At 48.5% G+C, this 19,995-nt stretch overlaps 1 protein-coding gene and 1 pseudogene across 2 annotated transcripts in view; one reads left to right on the top strand and one right to left on the bottom strand.

Moving 5' to 3' along the window:
* The window catches only part of TPST2 (tyrosylprotein sulfotransferase 2), a 65,317-nt gene that overhangs the window by 22,134 nt on the left and 23,188 nt on the right, over positions 1-19,995 (top strand). The gene's annotated exons all lie outside the window — the stretch shown is intronic.
* On the bottom strand, positions 7,082-7,882 carry LOC101141657 (high mobility group protein B1-like; annotated as a pseudogene).

Raw genomic sequence — 19,995 nt, 5'->3', positions numbered from 1 at the left:
CAGCAGGTCTCAGCCTCATTTACCCAGCCCGCATTGGAGAGATGGAGTTGCTGTCGTTCCAGTGCCTCTGACAGAACCACGCGTTACGGTCTCTCTTGTGCCGACTTGTTTCGCTCATCACAGGTGTTGTTATTGCGTAAGGTTCTGGCTTGTTCTTTCTCCTGGCTGTTTAGTATATATCTGTTTATTTGTATTTACTTGTTTATCCATTCTGTTGCCAATGGGCATTTGGATAGTGTCCAGTTGGGGGCAATTACGATCATGCCACCGGGAACATTTTGATATGTGCCCTTCGGTGAACAGTTGAATGCATTTCTCATGGATGTATAATCAGCAGTAGAAATGCTGGGTTGTAGAGAAGGTGCACATTCAGGCTTTGTCTCAATTAAGCCAGAGTTTTCCAAAGGGATTGTACCAGGTTTCCCTCCTGCCAGCAGAGTATGAAAGTTCTGGTTGCATTACATCCTTGCCAACAATTGGTATCCTTTTCTTTTTTTAGTTATTTAGTTATGTAATGATCCCACAATGTACTTTAAATTTGCATTTGTTTCCCCGATGGATATGAGTTTGAGCACCTTTCATATGCTTATTGACCACTTAGATAACCTCTTTTATGAAGTATGTCTTCAGACGTTCCCATTTTTCTGTTGTGTTGCCTGTCCTTTTTTAAATTGATTTCACAGAACTCTTTATATGTTCTCAGTATAAATATTTGTTTGATATGTATTACAAATATCTTTTTTCATGCATGACTTCATTTGATCCATAAGAGGAGGAACCGGGAATTTTAAGCCTCAAGGTCATTGGAATCCAGGACAAGCTTCATGTGCGTGAGCCTCAGTTTCCCTCTCTAAATCCTGTGGATATTAGCTCATTGCCTGGTGTATAGATGGAACTGTGACTGATATTAGCACCTTTGCTGGGATGAGGAAGCCCTGAATTAAAATGGGCAAAACTGGCCTTGCATGGCTTTCAACCTAAGTCATCCCTGTTTCTCAGGTCTGTATACCAACTTCCAGGCTAGGCCTTGAAAATACACAGTGAGCAAGGCCCATTTCCTACCCTTGGAGGGGACTGCACCAGCGGTGAGCGCAGGGGGCTGTGGGATCCCAGCAGAAACACTAACTGGGCTAAGGCATTGTGGAAAGCTTCCTGGAAGAGGTGAGTCTCAGGGTGGAGTAAGCCTCTTCTGTTCAGGTACAGGCTTGGGCACCTTTGTGCATCAGGCACTGGACAGGTACCTGGGAGATGGAAAGAATCGGCTTAGTCTCACCCCCTCTCACCCCGCAATAGACCAGTGTTCTTGATGGGGATGACTGCACCCCCAGGGGGCAGTCAGCAATGCCTGGGGACATTTTTGGTTGTCAGGACTCAGGGAGGGGATGCTACTGGCATCTTCTTGGTAGAGGCCGGGGATGCTGCTAAACATCCTACAATGTACGGGACAGCCCCACCCCATACTACCACAAAGAATGATCTGGTCCAAATGTCTATAGTGCAGAGACTGAGAAACTCCAAGATGGACCATTACAATACGATATGAGCGGGGGAAGAGAGGAAAGCAGAGGGATTGGGAGTGTTGTCCTGGCCTTAAGGAGTTTGTTTGTTTGTTTGTTTGTTTACTGACTTTGAGACAGAGTCTTACTCTGTCATCTAGGCTGGAGTGCAGTGGCTCAATCTCGGCTCACTGCAAACTCCGCCTCCTGGGTTCAAGTGATTCTTCTGCCTCAGCCTCCCCAGCAGCTGGGATTACAGGCACCTGCTACCATGCCCAGCTGATTTTTGTATTTTTTTTTCTTTTTCTTTTTCTTTTTCTTTTTTTTTTGAGACGGAGTCTTGCTCTGTCACCAAGTTGGAGTTCAGTGGCGTGATCTCAGCTTACTGCAACCTCTGCCTCCCAGGTTCAAGTGATTCTCCTGCCTCAGCCTCCCGAGTAGCTGGGACTACAGGTGCGTGTTGCTACGCCTGGCTGATTTTTGTATTTTTAATAGAGACGGGGTTTCACTATGTTGGCCAGGATGGTCTCGATCTCTTGACCTTGTGATCCGCCTTCCTCGGCCCCGCAAAGTGCTGGGATTACAGGCGTGAGCCACCACGCCCAGCCTAATTTTTGTATTTTTAATAGAGACAGGGTTGTCCAGGCTGGTCTCTAACTCCTGACCTCAGGTAATCTGCCTGCCTCAGCCTCCCGACATGCTGGGATTACAGGCAGGAGCCACCGCGCCTAGCCAGGAGTTTATTAACCTTCATGCCCACCACGTCAACCACAAACCACATGTGGCTGCAGAGCCCTCAAAATGTGGCTGCTGTGGCTGAGGAACTGAATTTCAAGTCTTTATCTATTTTAATTTCAGAACAGATACTCATTCCCATTCTTGGAAAACTTTTAAGTGTGTGTGCAACAGTTTGGGTGTGTGGATGTACTTTGTTCAACTATCAATTTTATGAAATCTCTGTACAGATTAGCTATTTCTACTGAGAATTTAGCATCCAAATTGAGATGTGCTGAAAGTAGTTTTACCCTGGGTTTCAAGGACTAAGTAATTAAAAAAAAAAGACTATAAACTATCTCAGTAATGTTTATATTGATTGATGGTAATATTTTATATATATTGAGTTAAATAAAATGTTATTAAATTTACTTCTGTAACATAGCTACTGGAAAACTGAGAATTTGAGGTGTGTCTCACACTGCATTTCTATTGGGTGGCGCTGTTACAAACTACAGGAAGGAGCTAGAATTCTGTGGAAGGTTTTAGGCAGGGGCTGACATCCTCTGGCCAAAATGACAAGAGGGGATTCCAGAGACCAGGGCAAGTCTGGCCACAGGGAGACTGCATGGCCTAGGAGACCTGAGCCACAGCCGCCAAGAGAAGCCCTGATTCCCCAGAGAGGAGGTGCCCGCTGCCAGTCCACAGGTGAGCAACAAGACTGGATCCAGAAGAGGGAGGAGCCTTTAGGAGAGGCAGGCCCATCGCAAGGCTGACTGATCCTTCAAAGGAGCCTCCCAGCTAAAAGCCAGCAGGAGAGAGACCTTGGCCACCAAGGGTCTGCCAGCTCCTGGTGGTCCCCACTCCAGACACCTGCCAGCTCGAGCCTGACCCTCGCCTCCACCCTGGCTGCTGCCTGTACCGCTCTCAGGTTTGAAACCTCATCTCTTGCTGCTTGGCTCTGCTCTCTACTACTTACCAGCTGTGTCACCTAGAGCAAGTGGCTTTCCCTCTCTGGGGGCTGCCAGCTTTGCATGGCCTGGCCCACGTTGCAGCTACAGCTCAGGAAAGATCAGAGATGCCCACAGGTGACAGGTCTTCCTGGGCTGGGTGTTTTGGAGGTGGCATTATGAAGTCTCAGTGGGGGATCTGCAGACAGTATTCTCTGTTTGCAGATGGCTTCCCCTCTCCACTCTGTGTGTTATGTCTTCATTTCACTGCTGAGAAAGTGGAGGCTCAGAGAGGTGAAGCGGCTTGCCCAGGGCCACACAGCTCCACAGAGGCAGAATTCAGATGAGTAATGCTGACTTTGCAGGTCCAAGGATACCCCTCCCATGGCTATAACTCAGTGTTCCATCAAGGGCAGAGCACTGCACCTCTCTGGGCCTCAATTTCCCCATTTGTCAAATGGGGAGAATAACAGTGCCAGTCGGCTGCTGTTAATAAAAGTAAGTTGAATAAAAGTAACAGATCACCGGCCCAAGGCAAGGCTTCAGGTGGTAGCTGCTGTTTGTTGACTGATCTGTGCATAAGTGTTCACTGCAGCCTTCTGCAGTGAGTGGTAGGAGCCCATTTTTATGGGGAGGAAACTGAGGCTAAGATGTGCAACTGGTGAGAGCAAAGTTGGGGTCTCATCTGGCTTCTTGGCCCTGGAGCACTTTCCCTCCTCTGCTCGGCCCTCCGGCGTTACCTGTTATTCATGACGGGGCAAGGCTTGCGCTGTCCCCAGCCTGGTCCTCCGTCCTGCATGACTGGACATGAAGGGGCATAGGAGCAGCCTTGCCAGTGGCGCTCACAGATGTCCAGCCCACTAAGCCTGCTCCCTCCCTCAGGAACTCTGCTTCCTTTGCTGGGTGAGCTGTAACCTTTCCTCCTTCCTGCTCCAAGCAGCTACTGAGAGTGAGAGTGGTTGATCAGGAAGCTGGTATGAAGGCACCTAGGCTGTGGCCAGATCCTAAAAGTCAGAACTGGGAGAGGCCTTAGAGGTCATTGGCCCCTGGCGCTGGTTGTCTAGACACCTCGTTCAGCCTCAGTCTCCATAGTTGGAAAATGGGAGGAATCGTCAGCTTGGCAAAAACGGCAACCTCCGGCAACACAAAGTTGGTGTAGAAGGGGAACATGCAGACTGCTGGCAGGAGGGTCTTTGGGAGAGCACTTGCAGTATCTGCTGAAATATAAAGGGAGAGTCTCCCCTGAGCCCGCCAACCCCCAACAGGTAGCTACCTAGAGCTGTGCTTCTCAAATCGTATTATGCATGGAAACGCCTGGGGTCTGGTTTAAAAACCGGTTAAGTACCTTCTAAGGTATGGGACTAGCAGCCTCCCAGGTGGCCTTACTGCTTGCAAGACTCTAGTAAGGCCCTAGGGCACCTTTCATGCATGGGCACAAGGAGGCGTGGTCCTTTGTGATGGTATGTCATTGCAAGAAGATGAAAGCAGCTTACATGTCTGTCAGAAGGCCTTGGCTAACTGAATGGTGTGTTGTTCCTGCTGGGATGCTCTGGAACAATTAAGAAGAGGGAGGGAGGGCCGGGCGTGGTGGCTCACGCCTGTAATCCCAGCATTTTAGGAGGCCGAGGCAGGTGGATCACAAGGTCAGGCGATTGAGACCATCCTGGCTAACACGGTGAAACCCCGTCTCTACTAAAAATACAAAAAAATTAGCCGGGCGTGGAGGCGAGCGCCTGTAGTCCCAGCTACTTGGGAGGCTGAGGCAGGAGAATGGCGTGAACCCGGGAGATGGAGCTTGCAGTGAGCTGAGATCACGCCACTGCACTCCAGCCTGGGCTGGAGTGAGACTCTGTCTTAAAAAAAAAAAAAAAGAAGAAGAGGGAGGGAAGGAGGTCCATCAAGGTGTTGCATGTTGATGTGTCTTTTCTTATGGAAGGATATCAGTGCCCTCTGGAGGCTGGGGCTTTGTCTTGTTTACTGATTTGGCCCCGGTGCTGGAACAAGGCTTGGCACACAGTAGGTGCTCAAGCAATGTTTACTGGATGATAGAACAAACATGCTGACACGGAAAGACCTCATGTTCAGTGAACCCAGTCAGTTTCAGGAGGCTGTGTAGAATCCAGGACTTCTTAACCTTGGCACTAGTGACATTTGGGACTGGATGATTCTTTGTGCTGGGGATTACCTGGGCGTTGTAAGATGTTTAGCAGCATCTGTGGGCTCTACCCATGAGATGATCCCTAATTGTAACACCAAAACTATCTCTGGACATTACCGATGGTTCCCTGAATGGCAAAATCGCCCCTGGTCCCAGCACTTTGGGAGGCCGAGGCAGGCAGATCACTTGAGGTCGAGAGTTTGAGACCAGCCTGACCAACATGGTGAAACCTTGTCTGTACTAAAAGTAGAAAATTAGCTGGACATGATGGCACATGTCTGTAATCCCAGCTACTTAGGAAACTGAGGCAGGAGAATCGCTTGAACCTGGGAGGCGGAGGTTGCAGTGAGCTGAGATTGCTCCATTGCACTCCAGCCTGGGTGACATAGTGAGAGTCAGTCTCAAAAAAAAAAAAAAAAAAAAGAAAAGAAAAGAAAAAGCAAGTGTAGATGGCTCCCCTCCAAACTAATCAACAGCAGTTACCTCTTAGAAAAGGGGGAAGAACATAGGATTGGATCTTTTACTCCAAAGAGACTTATGCCTTCTCCCTCCAGTTTGTAATATAGAGGTTGTACCAATGAGTTGAGCAATTAGGTGCATCTTAAAAGTAGAAATGGCACATGGACTGGCTTGTAGAGCTGTGAGGGTTTAGTGAAGTTACACACCTGGAACGTTCAGCACAGTGTCTGGCTCATGGTGGGGGTGCTGCCAAAGGACACCATTGTTGTTTTATTGTGTTGCATCTCTCCAGCAGCCCCTAAGCATACAGAAGCAGATAAGACCTTCTCGCATATGGGCAGACTGGAGTTCAGAGAGGGAAAGGGACTCTCCCAAGGTCACACAGCAAAGGAGGAGCTAGGCTTGCCTTCATGACTCCAAAGTAAGGACAGTTTCTCCTCTGCCACCCTGCGGCCCCCGCCGGGCCTCTGGGCCTCCTGGTCTTTGTATCTGTGGATTGAGGCTGTGTGGGCTGCTTCAAGTCCCCCAGCTTATTGACTGCTTGGTGTTCACCAGCCCGGCTGGCACCCAGGAAGCAAACAAGGCTGGAAATGTCAGGGGGTGTAGCCTGTGGGAGTTGTGCTCTGGCTTTGCCCAGCAGCACTGGGAGGACTGCCAGGGATTTGGAGCCTGCGAGGAAGGACCTTGGCAAAGATGTTCCCTGTAGGTGGGTACTGGACTGGCGGCCAGCCCTATGCAGCTTCAAAGTCATGCTGCTCACCCACTGCTCAAACATCTGCCATGGCTCCCTAGTACCTAAGCCTAAATTTTCCTTCCTGTGCCTGCTGGGATAGCATTCCATGTCCTACAAAGGACTCTCCGTGAGATGCTAGATTGCAGATACTAATAATAGTAATAATGATGATAAGACCTAGAGCGCCTGCTGTTTGCTAGGCGTGGAACTAAGTGCTTCACATGCAATATCTTTTTTTTTCTGATAAAAAAATTGTATTTACTTAGAAGCATTCAGAATGTCAACAAAACAGCTGCAACTTTTTCTTTTTGCAATTACAGAGTGGTATTCAGTTAACAGAATAATTATTTCGTATAAGCTGCATCAGAGACAACTGAAGATGAAAAAACTACCATCCCCATATATAACTAATTTGTGCTGTGCACCAACAAGAACCCGCTTTAAATTTCCATGCCAATTTACAGCCCCCATACTGTACCAGGCAAGGTTAGTGGCTATTGAAAATACCATCAGGACAGGGCTATCTAAAGACACATTCGGTAGTGTGTTAACTATACAAAAAAAGACACTGTACAGTTTAAAAACAAATCTTACACAGCCTTACATTTCAATTTTTTTCTTTAAAAGGAGTGAGTTGTGTACAGGGGGGTTAAATGCTTTATAGAGAAGAAAAAGAAACTGCGCTAGAACCAACTTATTCATCATCATCATCTTCATCTTCTTCATCTTCCTCCTCCTCATCCTCTTCGTCTTCCTCATCTTCCTCCTCTTCCTTCTTTTTCTTGCTTTTTTCAGCCTTGACAACTCCCTTTTTTTGCTGCATCAGGCTTTCCTTTAGCTCGATATGCAGCAATATCCTTTTCGTATTTTTCCTTCAGCTTCGCAGCCTTCTTTTCACCAGGCTGCTTGTCATCTGCAGCAGTGTTATTCCACATCTCTCCCAGTTTCTTCGCAACATCACCAATGGACGGGCCAGGATGTTCTCATTTGATTTTTGGGCGATACGCAGAGCAGAACAGGAAGAAGGCCAAAGGAGGCCTCTTGGGTGCATTCGGATCCTTGAACTTTTTTGTCTCCCCTTTGGGAGGGATATAGGTTTTCATTTCTCTTTCATAACGGGCCTTGTCCGCCTATGCCATATCTTCAAATTTTCCTTCCTCTTTAGCAGACATGGTCTTCCACCTCTCTGAGCACTTCTTAGAAAACTCTGAGAAGTTGACTGAAGCATCTGGGTGCTTCTTCTTATGCGCCTCCCGACAAGTTTGCCCAAAAAATGCATGTGATGACATTTTGCCTCTCAGCTTCTTAGGATCTCCTTTGCCCATGTTTAGTTATTTTTCCTCAGCGAGGCACAGTCGCCCAGTGCCCATCCGGCTCTCACTTGCCCCGGCGCTGTCTCCGTGGAGCTCAGTGTACTGCAATGCGCAATATCTTATTTAATCCTTACAAAAGTCATATGGCACTGCTGCAATATGATTCTCATTTTACAAATGAGGAACCTGATGACCACAGAGGTTAAGTGTCTTGCCCAAAGTCATGTAGCTCTGTAGCCAGCATCTGTAGCCTGACTCCGGAGCCACACTTTAACCAGGAGGCCATCCTACCATATCTTGTTAGGAGAGCAAGCCGGCATGATGCCAGCAGAGAAGGCCTCTGGGTGCATGGGAAGAACCCAGCCAGGTGTTCAGGCCTGGCCGTGCCGTTAACTTGCTGTGTGACCTTGGCCACACTCTCCTTTCTGAGCTCGCCCAGGCTTTCTCCGAGGCCACTGCTGGCTCTGCATTCCCGAGCTCAAGGACCCAAAGTTATGCATCAAATCTAGAAATCATCTTCTCTTATTTTAGATCGTATTACAGCATTGATATGTATATGATACATATACATTGATATGATATGCTCCTATACCCGGTCTGTCACACCGTGTGGATTTCCTCAGAGGCTCCTAGAAGGCCCTGCTGTCCAGGCTAGGAGGTTTCTGGCAGCCCCAAGCTCCCTGGCTCCTGTGTGAAGGTGTGAATAGAACCCTGCTGTTAAGTGGGGGTTTGCAGAAACCAGGGTTTGACCTGGGAGAGCCCTAGGCAGCAGGGGATGATCAAGTGATCAAGATAATATTTTAATGCAAAATTTGAAAAATCAAAACTAACGGATGAATCTTGAACAGAGTGTGCTAAGTGGAAAAAGCTGGTCATTAAAGAACATGCTTTGTGTGATTCCATTTTTATGAAATGTTCAGAATAGGCGAACTCATAGAGACGGAAAGTAGAGTAGTGGTCTCCTGGGGCTGGGAGGAGAAGGGGGTTACAGTTTGATACGTAAGGGTACGAGGTTTTTCTTTGGGTGATGAAAATGTTGCAAAATTGACTATGACTATACGAAAACTCTGTGAGTGTACTACTCTGAATATACTAGAAACCTGTGAATATATTAAACCCTGTGATTATACTAAAGACCATTGAACTGTACACTTTATTTTTTAATTTTTTTGAGATGGAGATTCGCTCTGTTGTCCAGGCTGGAGCGCAGTGGCGCGATTTTGGCTCACTGCAGCCTCTGCCTCCCAAGTTCAAGCGATTCTCCTGCCTCAGCCTCCTGAGCAGCTGGGATTACAGGCATCTGCCACTGCACCTTGCTAATTTTTGTATTTGTAGTAGAGACAGGGTTTCACCATGTTGGCCAGGCTGGTCACGAACTCCTGACCTCAGGTGATCGCCTGCCTTGGCCTCCCATAGTGTTGGGATTACAGGCGTGGGCCACTGCGCCGGGCCCATGAACTGTACACTTTAAATAGGTGAGTTGTATGATATGTTCATTGTCCCTCAGTAAAGCTGTTATGAAACAATCTAAATGCAAAAATATCCATGAAAAACAACATATAAAAACTGTAAATAATGTCAGGATCAGTATTACTGATTTTTTTCTTTCTGCCTTGGCTCCAGTGTGGCTTAGCACAGCACAACATCACTTGTCCTATTTATTTAAACACTTTATATTTTTTGTTTGTCATGGATTTTTTTCCACTGATCTAAAAAAGATTGCGTTGAAACATTATTGATCTTGGTTACTGAGTTTTTTGGCACCCCCTTGAGTTTTTGTGCTCAAGGACAATGCCCTGCTTGCCTCACCTTGTTCCTGCCCTGCCAGGCAAGCCTTTTGCTCTCCCTAGGGTGGCCAGGGTCTCCCCCACCACTCTGTCCCTTCCTTCTCTCTGTCTCTCCATCTGACGGGTGAGACCAGCAAGCCCACCCCAAGAGAAGCTATGATTTGTCTGTCCAGCCAGTGAGTCATGTGTGAGGACCACAGTAGGGGGCTCTCTCCACATCACATCCTCCTCCTGCCCACATTGTCTCCTTTGCTGCTTTCTCCCTTCTCTCCTCCCATCTCCCTCCTTTTTAATCTTTTTGTTTTGTTTTGTTTGAGGCCAAGCACAGTGGCTCATGCCTGTAGTCGCAGCACTTTGGGAGGCCAAGGCAGGCAGATCACTTAAGGTCAGGAGTTGGAGACCAGCCTGGTCAGCATGATGAAACCCTGTCTCTACTAAAAATACAAAAAATTAGCCAGTGTTGTGGCCCAGTGCCTGTAATCCCAGCTACTCAGGAGGCTGAGGCAGGAGAATCACTTGAACCTGGGAGGTGGTGGTTGCAGTGAGCTGTGATTGCTCCATTGCACTCCAGCCTGGGCGACATATATATGTGTGTGTGTGTGTGCATGTGTGTGTGTGTGTGTGTGTGTGTATTATATATATTTTTATATAATAATTTTATATCTAATATATATATAAAATTTATATAAAATATATATATATTTTTGAGACGGAGTCTCCCTCTGTCAACCAGGCCGGAGTACAGTGGTGTGATCACAGCTCACTGCAGTCTTGACCTCCTGGGCCCAAGTGATCCTCTGGCCTCAGCCTCCCAAGTAGTTGGGACTACAGGAGCATGCCACCACACCCGGCTAATTTTTAATTTTTTTGTAGAGATGGAGCCTTACTACATTGCCCAGGCTGGTCTTGAACTCCAGAGCTCAAGCAGTCCTCCCTCCTTGGCCTCCCGAAGTGCTGAGATTACAGACATGGGCCACGACGTCTGACCCCATCTCTCTTCTTTGAGGTGGCTCCCTGGGTCCCCCAGCAGCTATCATTTGGCCTCCAGCCCTTGACTTTTCAGGCATCCTACACCAGAGAGAGCCTGTGTCCCCTCTCAGGTCACAACCAGACCAATGCTCACAATTTCCCACCGTCCCCGGGATAACTCCAAGCTCCTTACCTGGCATTCAAAGCCTGGCACGGTCTAGAGCTTGCCAATCTCCTTTCCCCACTCTTCCTGCTCACCACTGCTGATTTCTCATCGGTAGATTCAGATGGGACTCACAGTTATTGAAGAGCTGCAAGGCATTAGCCACACCCCTCTGGTCTTTCCCTTATTAAGCCCCTATCTCACTTAATCCTCACAGCAGCATCGCTAGTAAGAATTATTGGGCCCATTTTACAGATGAGGAAACTCAGGCCCAGAGAGTGGAGGTGATGCTGCCAAGGGTCTGGGGTAGATGCAGGTGCACGCCCAGTCTGGCTGGCAGCATGGGACTCTGACCACCTGCCTGTGCCTCCCCTCATCCACTGCGGATGTTTGCTTTCCCTCAGGGCCATGTGTACAGTGCCTGTGCCAGGGTCACCCCCACTTTGGTCCCTGTTGGCCTTCACACTGCTAACTTAGTAGCCAAGGTCACATGCCAGTGTGTGATGCCAGCGTGGAGAGGAGCCATGGTTCTTTTATAACAGTTGCCATCTCCTACCTACTTATATTTGGGGCTTGCTATGTTGATAGCCGCAGGCTGGGTCTCAAATTCCTGGGCTCAAGCTGTCTTCCTGCCTCAGCTTTGTGAGCAGCTGGGATCATAGGCATGAGCCGCCGCTCCTGGCCACTTTTACTTCTTAAAATAAAATCAGAACATGCAAACCATGCTCCGCAATATGCCATCAAGTGTTTCTGGTGCAAATCCCTACTGCTCTTGTGTTTGATGGTGGGGCGAGGAAACGGGCAGGAATGGGAGGGAAGGTGAATCTAGACTCCTGAGGCAGGACCATGGCTCCCTGGCCCTAACAGCCATAGATTGTGTGTCCATAACGGAGCCAGATGCTGGCAGTGATTCTTAATTGGGGTTCCAGGCTGCATTCGGGGGCCTAGGAATTTGGATGGGGGGAAATTACATCTTTATTGACCCTAGTTTAACATTTCCTCCAGGTGACAACATAGGTGATTAATCATAGTAGTAGTGGCAGCACTCGCATCACCAATAGAAACCACACTTTTTTTTTGAGATGGAGTTTCGCTCTTGTCGCCCAGGCTAGGGTGCAATGACGTGATCTCGGCTCACTGCAACCTCTGCCTCCTGGATTCAAGTGATTCTCCTGCTTCAGCCTCCCAAGTAGCTGGGATTACAGGTGCCTGCCACCGCGCCCGGCTAATTTTTTTGTATTTTAGTAGAGACGGGGTTTCACCATGTTGGCCAGGCTGGTCTTGAACTCCTGACCTCAGGTGATCCGCCCACCTCGGCCTCCCAAGGTGCTGGGATTACAGACATGAGCCACTGCGCCTGGCCCATATTTTTATATCACATTTTAGGTGCCACAGATGTGTCTGCTTGCAGATGACAGTGATTATTCTGTCTGCTACTAGATCTTGTTATTGATTGCTTTAATAAAGGAGCAGATAGGTTACAGATAATATTTCACAGCAATTTTTGTAATCACATTCTTAGCCAAAGTTTACTATGTTGGTTTCCTTTTCATTCTCTATAGTTTATTGTATTCCATTTAAAAGCATTATTCTGGGAAGGGGTCCATAGATTTCACCAGATGGTTGAAGAGATCCATGGCACAAAATGGTGGAAGAACCCATTAGACCTGGGTTTGAGTCCTCATGCTGCCCTGCACCTGCTGTGTGAGTGTGAGCAGAGTGTGAGCAGCCCATTCCGCCTCTGGATTCCTTATTCATGATCCAGCCAGAGAGGGGCTGTCTACCCCACAGGGTTGCCATGGGAGGCCTGCAGTGGGAGTCGATGCCACTTTGTGGTGGTGCCTGTCTGTTGGGTGTTATTAGGTCTTCTGGGCAGGACGTGACACCGGGTGCTCCAGCGTGCCCTGAACTTGTTCCCACCACCTCCTGCACACCCCAATCTGTCTGGGCATCCATCCCACTGGGTTGCTTGTCTGCCAGCTCAATGGCCGTGACACTCATTATGGGCAGGACTGTGTCCGTCCTAATAAATAATGGTACAGAATTGTAGCTGATGCCTCTGAGCTCACACTCTTTGCCAGCTTCACAACAGCTCCACAAGGTAGGTGCCGTTTTCAGACTTATTTTGGAAACGTTAAACGTTATAACAGGTGAGTGAGGCTCAGAGACAAGAAGTCACTGGCTCAAGGCCACTGGTGAGTGGCCACACCAAGATCGCACCCTGGGTCTGTCCAACTTTAGGTCTACACTCCTGACCCCTGCATTCCACGATGATTGCATTCCTGAGCCTGGCCCAGGTGGGCAGCCAGTGAATAGTTAGCTGGTGCAAAAGTAATTGCGGTCTTTGATATTACTTTCAGTGGCAAAAACTGCATTACTTTTGCACCAGCCTACTAGAACGCTGAGTTCAGTGCCCTAAGCGGTATTTCACAGAGAGGGGGTAAGGGGGGGGGCAGCGCTTGTTAAAATGCAAATTCCCTCAGCTCCACCTTGCCTCTTCCAAATCAGAATATTTGAGGGCAGGCCCCAGGAAATCTGCCTTTTAAAGTTTTGGGCTATTCAGAAGCACACCAAAGTTTAACCACCACTCTAAAGGGAAGGAATAACAGTCAGGTAGTAACAAAGCTCTGTTCTGAGTGCTTTATGTGAGTTTATTTATTTTGAGACAGAGTCTTGCTGTGTCACCCAGGCTGGAGTGCGGTGGCGCCATCTTGGCTCACTGCAACCTCCTCCTCCTGGGTTCAAGCAATTCTTGTGCTTCAGCCTCCCAAGTAGCTGGGATTACAGGCATTCACCACCACGCCTGGCTAATTTCTGTATTTTTAGCAGAGATGGGGTTTCACCATGTTGGCCATGTTGGTCTTGAACTCCTGACTCCCGGTGATCCGCCCGCCTTGGCCTCCCAAAGTGCTGGGATTACAGGCATGAGCCACTGCAAGTTTATTTATTTAGTCTTCACAAGTGCTAATGGCCTCCCCATTTCACAGATGAGGAAAGTGAGGCACAAAGTAGTTAGATAACACCTCCCCACTGACCCCCAACCCAGGGCTGCATTGCTAGGAATCAGCCAGGTGTGGAGGATTCCTGCCCCTGTGCTCAGTCCCCCACCTCTGACAGCTTCTGGACAGAGGAGTAGAGACGGGATCCCATGGTGGGTGGGAGTGAGGGCTCAGGAAGCACCGGTCCCTACAAGATCACGCTGGTCCTTTCCTGTTTGCCTTGTTTACCAGGCAGGGGCCCTCTGTGTTTCTGGGCAGGAAGTCCTGAGCAGGGGCTGTGCCAGCTGTCAGGGGCAAGACTGGGAGATGGTCCAGGAGTCTGAGCCAGGCACTACTCTGAGCAGCTGTCTGACCTGGGGCACATAGCTTCCCCATCTGTGTATGGGGTGGGGTCGAGATTTGGAAGAGGTAGTTAAGAGCTTGGGTTCTGGCATCAGATAGACCTGAGTTCCAGATCAAACTCAGCCACTTATCATCTGTGTGGTCTCCAACAAAGCACTTCACCTCTCTAAGCCTCAGTTTCCCCTTCTGTAAAACATGGCTAATAATAATAGTGCCTACCCTCCAAGCCTGTCATGAGGGTCAAAATATATTGTTGGCTCTCCGTCTTCATGGGTTCTGCATGCGGGGATTCAGCCGACAGTGGATCAAAAATATTCGGGAAAAAATGGGTGGTTGCATCTGTACTGAACATGAACAGGGCTTTTTTCGTCCTGTGATTGTTCTCTAAACAATACAGTGTAACAACTACCTACATAGCATTTACATTGTATTAGGTAGTATAATTGATCTAGCACTGATTTAAAGTATATGGGAGGATACGTGTAGGTTTTATGCAAATATTACATCATTTTATGTAAGGGACTTGATGTATACTGGTATTCGAGGGATATTCTGTAATCAATCCCTTATGATACCGAGGGGCGACTGTATATAAAACTGCCAGCCAGGTGCAGTAGCTCATGCCTATAATCCTAGCACTTTGGGAGGCTGAGGTGGGAGGATTAAACTCAGACCGGCCTGGGCAACATAGTGAGACCCCGTCTCCACAAAAATAAAAAATTAACTGGGCATGGTGGCACTTGCCTGTAGTCCCAGCTACTTGGCAGGCTGGGGCAGACAGATCATTTGAGACCAGGAGTTTCAAGGCTGCAGTGAACAGTGATCACTCCACTGCACTCCAGCCTTTGAGACAGAAGGAGACCCTGTCTCTTTTAAAAAAAAAAAAAAAAAAAAACTGCCAGGCATACACAAGCCTCTCTGCTAGTCCTTACGTGGCAACAGACAGGATGCTGGATGATTCCCTATGCATGAGTGTGCACTTCTTTTTCTTTTCAATCAACTATTTGTTTTCCCAAATTGTACATTTTTCTCTTACCAAAGGCTGGCCACCTGGGTCCTCCCACAGTCCCTACTGAGAAAAGTCCCAGAACCAAAACTGGCTTCCACCTCGGCTCACTGTATTTGTGCTTTGTGAGTTTGCCCAGGTTGCACTGAGGGCAGGTGCTGCTGATAGTGTCTTTTTTTTTTTTTTTTTTTTGAGATGGAGTTTTGCTGTTGTCACCCAGGCTGGAGTACAATGGCACAATCTCAGCCCACTGCAACCTCTGCCTCCCGGGTTCAAGCAGTTCTCCTGCCTCAGGCTCTCGAGTAGCTGGGACTACAGCTGCCCGCCACCACGCCCGGCTAATTTTTGTATTTTTAGTAGAGATGGGGTATCACCATGTTGGCCAGGCTGGTCTCGAACTCCTGACCTCGGGTGATCCGCCTGCCTTGGCCTCCCAAAGTGCTGGGATTATAGGCGTGAACCACTGCGCCTGGCTGATAGTGTCTTTTCGTGATATAGACCAGGGGGTTGGCAAACTATGCCCACGGGACAAATCTAGCTGACCGCCTGTTTTCGTAACTAGTCTTATGGAAACACAGCCACTTGCCTTCATGTATGTGTCATCTTGGTTGTTTGCATTACAGTTGCAAAGTCGCAGTGGAGCTCTTATGGCCCACAGAGCCAAAAACATGGGTTTTATGACTTCACAGAAGCTTGCCTACCCCCAAGAGAGATGATAAAGCAGGGTCATTGAAAGTTGGGGAAACAGTTTGGGTTCTGGCATCAGATAGCCTGAGTTTCAGTTCAGGCTCAACCAGTTACCATCTGTGTGACCTCCAACAAAGCATTTCACCTCTCTAAGCCTCAGTTTCCCCTTCGGTAAAATGTGGCTAATAATAGCGCCCACCCTCCAGGGTTGTCATTAGAGTAAAAATGCACAGTTGGCCCTGCACATTTTGACTCTAAACAACAACAAACAGGGAGAAGAAGTCACCCCTGATCCCACCTGACCGGACCACGCGTTCCTTAGTTTGTGTGTATGTCCCTGCCAGTCTTTATCCGTGTGCTGTAATGACTGATCCTAACATCAAAAGGTGGCCAGGCGTAGTGGCCCATGCCTGTAATCCCAGCACTTTGAGAGGCCTAGGCAGGAGGATTACTTGAGCCCAGGAGTTTGAGACCAGCCTGGACAATGTATTAAGACCCCATTTCTACAAAAAATAAAATATTAGCCGGGCATGGTGGTGCACTAGCTACTTGGGAGGCTGAGATGGGAGAATGTGCTTGAGCCCAGGTGTTTGAGGCTGCAGCGAGCCATGATTGCACCGCTGTATTCTAGCCTGAGCAACAGAGCAAGACCCTGTCTCAAAAAAAAAAAAAAAAAAAAAGAAAGAAAGAAAGAAAAGAAAAGGAAAAGAATTAAATGGTAATAGTTTTCTTATGCTGGCTCTGCCTGACTTGATGGAAGTTACATAGTTCCCATGACACTCTTCCAGGTGTTATTCCCATTTCTCAGATGAGAACACTGAGGCTCAGAGAGCTGCCCGAGATTGACCCAGGACACCCAGCCTCTGAGTGGGGGAGCCAGGATGTGACCCCCAGCCTCATCAGTCCCCACCCCTGGCTAGTCCCTAACAGAGTGCTGAACTGGGCCTCTGAACGGGAGACTGGGACAGTGTGTGGGACCCTGCTTTGATGGTTTTAGGTAAAAAAAAAAATGCAAAGCAAGACAGGGAGGAGAACACAGGCTCTGGAAAGAGAGAGACTTGAGTTTTCCTTCTAGCTCCCCTGCCTCCCAGCTGCATGGCCTTCGGCAGGTTCCTTTACCTCTCTGAGCCCCAGGAAATGGATGGTTAATAAGGGAGGGTCAAATAGGGTCAATGGTTAAGACAAAATGCAATGATATATGTAAAACCCTTAGTTCAGTGCCTGGTATATAATAAGGGCTCTAAGTCTGAACTAATTTTTTTTGTTTGTTTGTTTGTTTTTTAGGCAGAATCTCTCCCTGTCACCCAGATTGGAGTGCAGTGGTGTGATCTTGGCTCACTGCAACCTCTGCCTCCCAGGCTCAAGCCATCCTCCCACTTCAGCCTCCCAAGTAGCTGGGACTATGGGTGTATATCATCAAGCCCAGCTAATTTTTATAGAGACAGGGTTTTGTCTTATTTTCCAGGCTGGTCGCAAACTCCTTTCCTGTAGCAATCCATCCCCCTCAGCCTCCCAAAGTGCCGGGATTATAGGCATGAGCCACCATGCCTGGCGTGAGCCACCGTGCCTGGCCTGAGCTAATATTTTTAAGGCTGCATGCCAGCCTCCCTGCCCTTTTTCCCTCTTGAACCACTCTTCATGCTTTTTATGCTCAAGCAGTGTCCAGAGGTTCAGAATTATTTTTCCCTTACTCACACCCCATTGGAATCTGGAGGGCTTTCCTGGCTGGCTTCCCCACGCAATAGGTCAGAGGTCCCTGATTCCCAGGGACCCTGCCCAAGAGACCTGCGTCTTCCCAGCTCTGCAGAAGGTTGGGGCGTGGTAGGTGGGAGGTGGTGTGGTCAGCGTGGTCCGGTAGGGTTGGGAATAGCCATGGCAATGGAATGTTGGGAGCTGGTTCCCATGGGGAGGAATTGCAGGGCTGTTGGCTGAGCCTGAGCACGTGGGCACTGGGCCCTGCTCCAGGGCCGCTCTGTAAGTGCAGTGACCTCCTGAGCTGGCTTTGTGCACTGCCAGCTCCCCGCTGTTGTCCCCTCCCTGCCCCCCTGCCGCTTTTCTCTTGGGAACCTCCTGATCTGCTGAGCTTGGAGAAATGATGATTTAGAAAGTTCCTATAGATTTGAGCCAAAATTCAGTGTGGTCTCAATGCAAATGTCACTCCCTTCTTTCCTTCTTTAACCCCTGTGGAATGCCTCCACCTCTCATCATGGGCATTTGCTTCTGAGCCTTTATCACTGGTGTCATTGTCTCACACACTGGTTTCTTGGCTCCCCACTGGAATGTCAGCTCTATGAAGGCAGGAACCTTTGTCTGTTGCCCTTGATGTATCCCAGTATCTTGAGCAGGGCCCTGCACATGGTACTTGATCAGTAAACATTGGTGGAATGAATGAATCTGAGTCTAAGGGGATCTCTTAGATTGATTAGCCCCCTCCCTTCCAGTGGCATTTCAGGGTCAATGGAAAGAGGGAGCAAAGTCTCCTCCCGTGGTCTCCTGCTGCCCGTTTTTTTGTTTTTTGTTTTTTTTGAGATGGAGTCTTGCTCCATCACCCAGGCTGGAGTGCAGTGGCGTGATCTCAGCTCACTGCAACCTCTGCCTCCCAGGTTCAAGCAATTCTCCTGCCTCAGCCTCCTGAGTAGCTGGGAGCTCCCAGTCGCGATCCCCCACACCCGGCTAATTTTTTTTTTTTTTTTTTTTTTTAGTAGAGAGGTGATTTCACCGTGTTAGCCAGGATGGTCTCGATCTCCTGACTTCGTGATCCGCCTGCCTCGGCCTCCCAAAGTGCTGGGATTATAGGTGTGAGTCACCACACCTGCTGAAATGAAACTCCGCTGTTTCCAACAACCAACTGATTCTGGCTTAATTTGATTATTTTTTTTTTCTTTTTTTTTGAGACGGAGTCTTGCTCTGTTGCCCAGGCTGGAGTGCAGTGGCACGATCTCGGCTCACTGCAACCTCTGCCTCCCGGGTTCAAGCGATTCCCCTGCCTCAGCCTCCTGAGTAGCTGGGATTACAGCCACGCGCCACCATGCCCGGCTAATTTTTTGTATTTTAGTACAGAGGAGATTTCACTGTGTTGGCCAGGATGGTCTCGATCTCCTAACCTCGTGATCTGTCCACCTCGGCCTCACAAAGTGCCGGGATTACAGGCGTGAGCCCCTGTGCCTGGCTGCTGCCCCTGTTTTATGAGCCGCATGACACCACGCTAGGGTTGGCACCTTGGAGACAGAACCGCATTTGGAAACTGGCCTTTCCTCTTACTTGTTGTGTGGCTTCTGCTAATCACTCAATCTCTTGGAGCTTCAATTTCTTCACTTCTCAGATGGGGATAAAAATCTCCAGCATACAAGGATTTGCTGAAAACAAGAGCCAGCAGGCAGGTAGCACTTGCTCTGGGCCAGGTGCTGTTCCGACATGCCCTAATTTATTTATACCTCCCAGCACTCCTACAAGACTAGTTTCTCATTTGCACTAGGCACATTTCAAAGTGCCCTTCTAGGAGGTGTTACAGGTTGCGTATCCCTTTATCTGAAATGCTTGGGACTAGAAAGGTTTTGGATTTCGGATTTTTTTTCTTTTGAGGCAGGGGCTCCTCTGACACCGAGGCTGGAGTGCAGTGGCATGATCATGGCTCACTTTAGCCTTGACCTCTGGGGTTCAAGTGATCCTCCTGCCTCAGCATCCCAATTAGCTGGCACTACAGGCAAGCACCACCACACCTGGCTAATTAAAAAAAAAAATTTTTTTTGTAGTGATGAGGTCTCACTTTGTTGCCCAGGCTGGTCTCAAACTCCTGGGCTCAAGCGAGCCTCCTGCCTCAGCCCTCAAAGTGCTGGGATTACAGGCATGAGCTACCACACCTAGCTTGAATTTTTTCCAAGTTTGGAATATTTGCATCATACTAATCAGTTCAGCATCCATACTCCAAAATGCTCTGATGAGCTTGCTTGCTTGCTTCCTTCCTTCCTTCCTTTTTCTTTCTTTCTTTCTTCTCTCTTTCTCTTTCTTTCTCCTTCCTTGCTTTTCTTTTTTTCTCCCTTTTTTCCTTCCTTCCTTCCTTTCTTCTTTCTTTTTCCTTTTCTTTCTCCTTTCCTTACCTTTCCCCTTTCCTTTCCCATGCCCTACCTGGTTTCATACTCACATCAGCCCAATCAGGCGGGTGGTGCCATGTCCTCCCCCTTCCCCTCCCCTCCCCCTCCTTTCCCCCTCCCTCTCCCCT

This window comes from Gorilla gorilla, chromosome 23, assembly GCF_029281585.2.
Source record: "Gorilla gorilla gorilla isolate KB3781 chromosome 23, NHGRI_mGorGor1-v2.1_pri, whole genome shotgun sequence".
In the NCBI taxonomy this organism is placed as follows: Eukaryota; Metazoa; Chordata; class Mammalia; order Primates; family Hominidae; genus Gorilla; species Gorilla gorilla.
Note: the sequence above shows the minus strand (reverse complement) of the source record. Positions and strands in the feature narration are given on the sequence as shown.